Genomic DNA, 6,000 nt, shown 5'->3' with positions numbered 1-6,000 from the left:
GCTCCTGAGGCAAGGATTCAAGTCAGCACTACATGAAACAGGGGAGATGGAGGCGGGCTGATGTCTCTGTTGCTCTTGCAAAGCCCCCTGCCAGCCCTGTGCTCGATGCTCTCCACGTCCCAGCCTGGCCAGACCCGCTGCCTGAGGTGATGCTGGCAGGATCGTGGGCTGGGTCTGATCCTGGGTGTCTTTCCCAGTGCAGATCTCAATCGTCTCTTGGTGTTTGAAGGATGGGCGGGGGATCCCGCGCTCAGGGACTTGAGCTGAGGCAGGTGGCACAGGTTCTTTCATGTCCCCTGGGTGACGTGAAGGCTTTGGGATGGCAGCAGGGAGAGGGACTGGGTGATCTTTCCAGATCCTGCTTGCTTCCTTCATCCCTGGGCTAGGAGCTCTTGGTGGGACTTCAACCAGTGCCACACATCTATGGATCCAGGCACCCACATTGTTATGGTACCCAGGGGATGCCAGCAGTCACCCGCTGTCCCCACAAAGGGCATGAGCCCCCTCTGGACATCCTGCAACACATCTACAAGTATGGTGCAGGTCTTTTGGCTCCCCTGGTCATCCCCCCAGCAGCCTGTGTGTAGGTAACCCTGCTGAGAGCACCCACGGAGCAACTCAGCGGGCTCTGGAGCAGGTCCCTTCTCTGGAGCAGACATCCCTGGAGACATCTTTTGGTACCAGATGGCTCCAGTCCAGCCTGGCTAAGCAGGGCCACCTCCACTGGCTGTGATGGATTCCCATGGAATTTCTGTGTCCTACCCATCTCTCAGATGTCCCAGTGCCCCCCTCCCTGCTCTCGCTGCCTTTGCCGAGCCCCACTCCGCTCTCCGGATGGAGGCGACCATTCCCACCGTAGGGATGGGCCCAAAGCCGCGCACAGCTCCCCCTCGCCGGGTCCCCCACGCATCTGCAGTCCCTTCCCCTCTCCATCAGCCCCGTGCACCTGCACTGCAAGGCGGAGTGGGATTTATCCTGCCCCAGGCGCTCGGTGCGAGGGGTCAGCCCTCATAAACCTCGCCGGCACCGCAGCCTGAGCCAGCTGCCTCGCTCGTGCCCATGGGGACAGCATCCGTGTCCCAGGCATGTCAGGATGGTGACTGGGACCACCTTTTGGACCAGCACCCATCCTGGTGGGTCCAGGGCATGGCGTGGTGGCAGCGGATGGGCTGAGCGCTCCCCTCCCTGCTCTGAGCCCTCCGGGTAACCCCGGTCCGTGGGAGGCGGTGTGAAGTCATTCTGGTCCTCCAGCAAGCCCCTCCAGCTGCCTGGAGCCAGCGCAGATTGTGGGACGTGTCTGGTGACTGACGGGGCCTGAAATCCACATTTATGTGAGCTGATATCGGGAGTTTTAATTTTTTTATGAGTGAGGGGTTTGGGGGGGGAGGATTCCCAGGGCAGCTCGGAGGGGGAGCGGGGCTGGGGGCGGTGGGGGTGTGTGTGTGTGAGACACGTTTCATCCCGTTGACCCCCAGCTGCAGGAGTTCTCCGCAGATAAAAACAACATCCCGTCGCATCCGAGCAGCGGGAGCAGGCGGGGAGGAGGTGGGACAACGGCTGCCAGCAGCCTGCCTGGAGCAGGGATGCGGAGCTGGCCCCCCCCGGACCAAATCCTCTGCTCAGCCCCTCCTGCACACTGCTAGGGTACAGGCGATGCCCATCGGGCTGTGCCCGTGGGGTTGCTCCAGGCTCAGCATCTTCCCCAGCAAATGAGTCTATGCAAAGCACTACGGAGCTGGTCTCATCCTTCCCCTGAAGGAAAGCCCACTCAGCAGAGTGCCCGAGCATGACTTTTCCAGCCTGGTGCAATGCTGTGGCCACTTTCAAACCCTGCCACTCCTCCTGGAGAAGCTGCCCTGCTGCTCTGCAGCCCCACAGACTGCATTGTGCATGCTGGTGGTTGCCACACGGGTACCCATTTGCACATTGCTCTGTCCTGGTTTAATCCCTGCGAACTGTTGTTCCTAGCCCTACGTAACACCTCACTGTGCAGCTCAGATCTACCACTGCTTATTTTCTGCCCAGAAAATGGCTTTGTCCAACATCAAGTACCAGAAAGACAGAAACTAAGCCAAGGTGGAGCCTGGATGCCAGTTCCTGAGTGCCCTGTGCTGGGTGGGATCCTGCTGGGAAAGGACCTGAAGCCACTGTTTGGCAAAGAAATCTTGGAAGAAGAGGGCAGCTGCCTGCCTCACACGTAGGGCTGGTGGCTGAGCCTGTCCCCAGGGCCACGTTGTCATCGGGTGACTTTTCCAAAGTAAGGAAGATGCCCACGGGGAGCTAAGAGCCACGTGCCATCAGCATCCGACGGTCTAGGCTGTGAGGTGGCCCCCAACATCACACGGTGCCATCCCCAATGGCAGGATGGGGACTTCCAGGAGGGAAGATCCCGTGGATGGTGGGGATGGAGCAACCTCTCCCCAAACCGGCCGGAGTGCCTGCGTGCAACGACTCCCGCCCGGAAAGGAGGAGGGGGGCCGAGGCCTCTTTGTAACAGAATCTCGTCTGCTTGGGCCCCTTTGTTGTTATTACATTTATTTATTGATCCCCCTTGGGAAAACCTTAGCGGTGCTGGGCTTTCTGGGGCTTTATTAATGGGGGTGGGAGGTGAGGGAAGGGGAGGGGGCCAAGCAGAGTGCTCGGACCATCTGTTCCCACCAAAGGGATGGAGCAACAATAGCCATGTTTATAAAACTCCTCTGCAACTCATTGTGTTTGCGAAAGGGGAGATTCCACATCAAAGGCTCCTTCCGCTCCCTCTGCTCGGGGGCCCCTCCATCACGGCCTCTTCTGACATCCTGCATGGATCGCCCCCTCCTGGTCCCCCCAGCCACGGGGCAAGGTGACCCCAAAGGGAGTGTGCACCAGCCCGTTCGTGTCTGGGGGATTTTCCAAGGGGAATCACTCAGAAGTGATAAATCTCTACCAAAAGGCATTGGGTGAAGTCTACCAGGTGCCGGTGGTGGGAACGCCAATGTGCTAAGCAGGGGTGAACAGGAGACTTGTTCCTGGTCTGCTTTCATTCAGTCTGCTCAAACAGCAATATTCGTGAAGTTGCTTTGGTTTCGCTCAAATTTCAGATGTGAAAAGAAAGGAAGAAAAACAAAAAACAAGGAAGGGAGCGGGGCTTGGCCATGTCAAAACCGGCTTATGGGATCCTTCTTCATGAAAGAACTTCATGTTTGGCTTTGCTCTAGGTTTGTATTAGATTATCTGTTACAATCAGACATAAAGTAAAGACCATTAAACAGCCATGAAATATTTTGACTGAACCAATATGTTGTTTTTTTCCCCCCAAACTGATCTTTATGAACAAGATGAGGGTTTCTGTCTGGCTCAGATCAAAGCTGAATGTCTTTTTTGAGACCTGGAGATGTCAGCCATGTCCTGGCCACCACCCAGCCCTGCAGAGGGGGGAGAACTGCCCTGGGCTGTGGGGTAGAGGTCTGGGATGCATTCAGGCTGGGACACATCCCCAGTGTCACCCTGAATTATGGCATGTCACCTCTCGGGACTGCAGCTCATTCCCTGTCTGTTGGTGCTTTTGGGCACTGTCTCTGTGGGATGTCACTTGTGGGCTGGTGGCTCTGCGGGGGTTTGTGGTCACTGGGTTTGAGGCAGGGGGAACCTCCCCTGGGGGTGTGGGAATGTTTTTACTCTGGGCTTGGGCAAAACTGAACTTCTGGAGGATGCTGCCAGCCTGCAGGAGGGGCAGACCCAAACCTGGTGGCACTTTGTCACCTGTGGCAACTTCTCCTCTCTGCACTGTTGGATTCTGCAAGGAAATGATTTCAAGCATACAGGAGTAGGGCTCTGACAGCAGGCTGGTGGCTGGGCAGGGATAGGCTGGTCTCATGCCTTTGAACCATCCCTTCCATCCTGGATAGGGGAAAACTTCCCAGAGACTACTTGACACCTTCTTGGGAAACAGCACAAGTCAGTATCAGCTGTGTACCCTTGTCCTGTCCTCCTCCGGGCTGCTGGAGAAGACCTGAGCACCTTCCCTGGTCACTGCTGACAGAGCACAGAGAGCACGCTGCTCTCTCCCAGCACTTAGCAGCTTCCCCAGGAGCTGTGCACGGAAGAAGGAGCCCAGACTTTTGGGAGGCACTTGCATTTTGTGCCTAAGCCACTGCTCCACCGCTCAGCCACACAGCTCCATTAAGTCCCCTCCTGGCTGTCTTCTTTCCATCAATCACCCCGTCTCTGTGAGCAGCCCAGACACCGGATCTGGGTTATAAATAAGACAATCAATCAGAGATGCTATTAGATAAACAGAGTGGCAGAAGCCAAATTAATGCTCGGCTTTTTTTCTTGAAAGGGAGGGAAAAAAGAGAGTCAATTGCTTATTAGGGGACGCTGGTGTGGTCTGGTCTGTGTGCTGCAGTCGAGCCGTGCGGGCTGCGACCGGCTGCTGTGTTGTGTGCGGGGAGGTTTTGGGGTGTGAAGATGTCCCCAGCGACCCCCAGGGTCACGCAGTGCCAGGCCAGAGGCTGGTCTGCTCAGGATGGAGACGAGGAAGAGGAGAGTCCTCTGGGGCTCTTTAAACAACAGATGGCCTCCTCTGGAGAGGCGTCAGGCCCTGAAGTCCTGATCTGGGGCCACCGAGGACCGAGATGGTCCAAGGCTGTCCTTGGCAGTCTGCTGTGACTGTCACCTCTTGCTGCTGCAGTTCTTTGCCCCATGTCGTTGTTGGGGTGCCCAGGGCTCTTGTTACCCCCAGGAACCCTACCTGCAGCTCTATCTGCTATTCTGGAGGCAGTGGCTGAATCACCCAAAGCTCCAGGGCTCATTTCTGCACCACCAGAGGTGACCAGGCGCCTTTCCTGGCACCAGAACTCTCCTTCCTGAGCCAGCCCTCCTGCCACCAGGGAAAAAAGTCCAGGGAGGAAGGCTACAGCCCACCAAGGGCATCCAGTGCTACCTCTCTGTCGGAACAGGCAGTTCCTGAACCAACATCCTATGGTTTTGGGAGGGATCTTGCATTTTGCTGGACTTGGCACCACTGCAGGTTAGGGACTCCGGGCTCCTCCAAGTCGACTCCTTTTGCATCCTCACCCCTCGCAGATGCTGCCCTTCACCCCCTCACCCTGGGCACCACCTTTCCACCAGCTCCTGCTGCTCTCACCTCCCCACCCCTCCCTGGTGCTGTGAGGGGGGAGGATGCTTGCCCCTCGGGGACCAGATCTGTGCCTACACAGAGGAGCAGCAGCTCTCCGGTGCCAGCTGGCTCGGCAGATCCCACCTGGCGCTGCTACCTGGCTCAGCAGGATGCGCGCACGCTGTGAAGCTATCTTGGTGTGCCTTCTGCTTTCACTCCCCTCTGCCTCGCTGCTTTCATCTGAGACTGGTGCTGTGCCAGGGCCAAAACGCACAGCACCGTGTCTGCTGCTACTCCTCCATCCACCGAAGTGTGGTACCCCACGGCAGCCCGAATTTGGCTGCTCAGCCCATCCTAGAAGTGAGGTGACTTTGTGCTTCCTACGGGGCCACACAGCCAGGAAATAGATCCTGCTTCCCAGCCACCTCTTCCCGAGTCTATTTTCTTGGGAAGTGCAGCGCGAGGCTGCTCTCCCATCAGCCATGGCCGAAAACAGCACCTAAGGTGGGATTTACTGCCACGTATGTGCTGGGAAGACGCAGGGACCCGTTCCGCCTGGCTGATGTATTGGATTTCATGTTATACGACGCACAGGTCTCTCTGAGCGCTGTAATTCCCTCTTTCTTCCTGTATGGATTTATGCTGCTAAGTGGATGGATTTTCTGCTTGGCAGGGACGCTCCCCTGGGACCTTCCCGAGTTAGAAACATCTCCGCACATCTGTAGGCAATATCGCCGGGGCACCTCGCGAGCGGGCTGTTACGACACCCCTTTCTTTATGGACTGCTGCTCGATCCGGAGGGGCTGACATAGAGCTTCCTGCAGCCGGCAGCAGGACCCCAGGTGGCAGAGGGTGCCCAGGGCTGGGTTCAGAAGCCACCGCTCCCCATCAGCTCCTCA

This window comes from Anser cygnoides, chromosome Z (genome assembly GCF_040182565.1).
Source record: "Anser cygnoides isolate HZ-2024a breed goose chromosome Z, Taihu_goose_T2T_genome, whole genome shotgun sequence".
Lineage (NCBI taxonomy): Eukaryota > Metazoa > Chordata > Aves > Anseriformes > Anatidae > Anser > Anser cygnoides.
The sequence above is the reverse complement of the archived record's forward strand: the minus strand, read 5'-3'. Positions refer to the sequence as shown.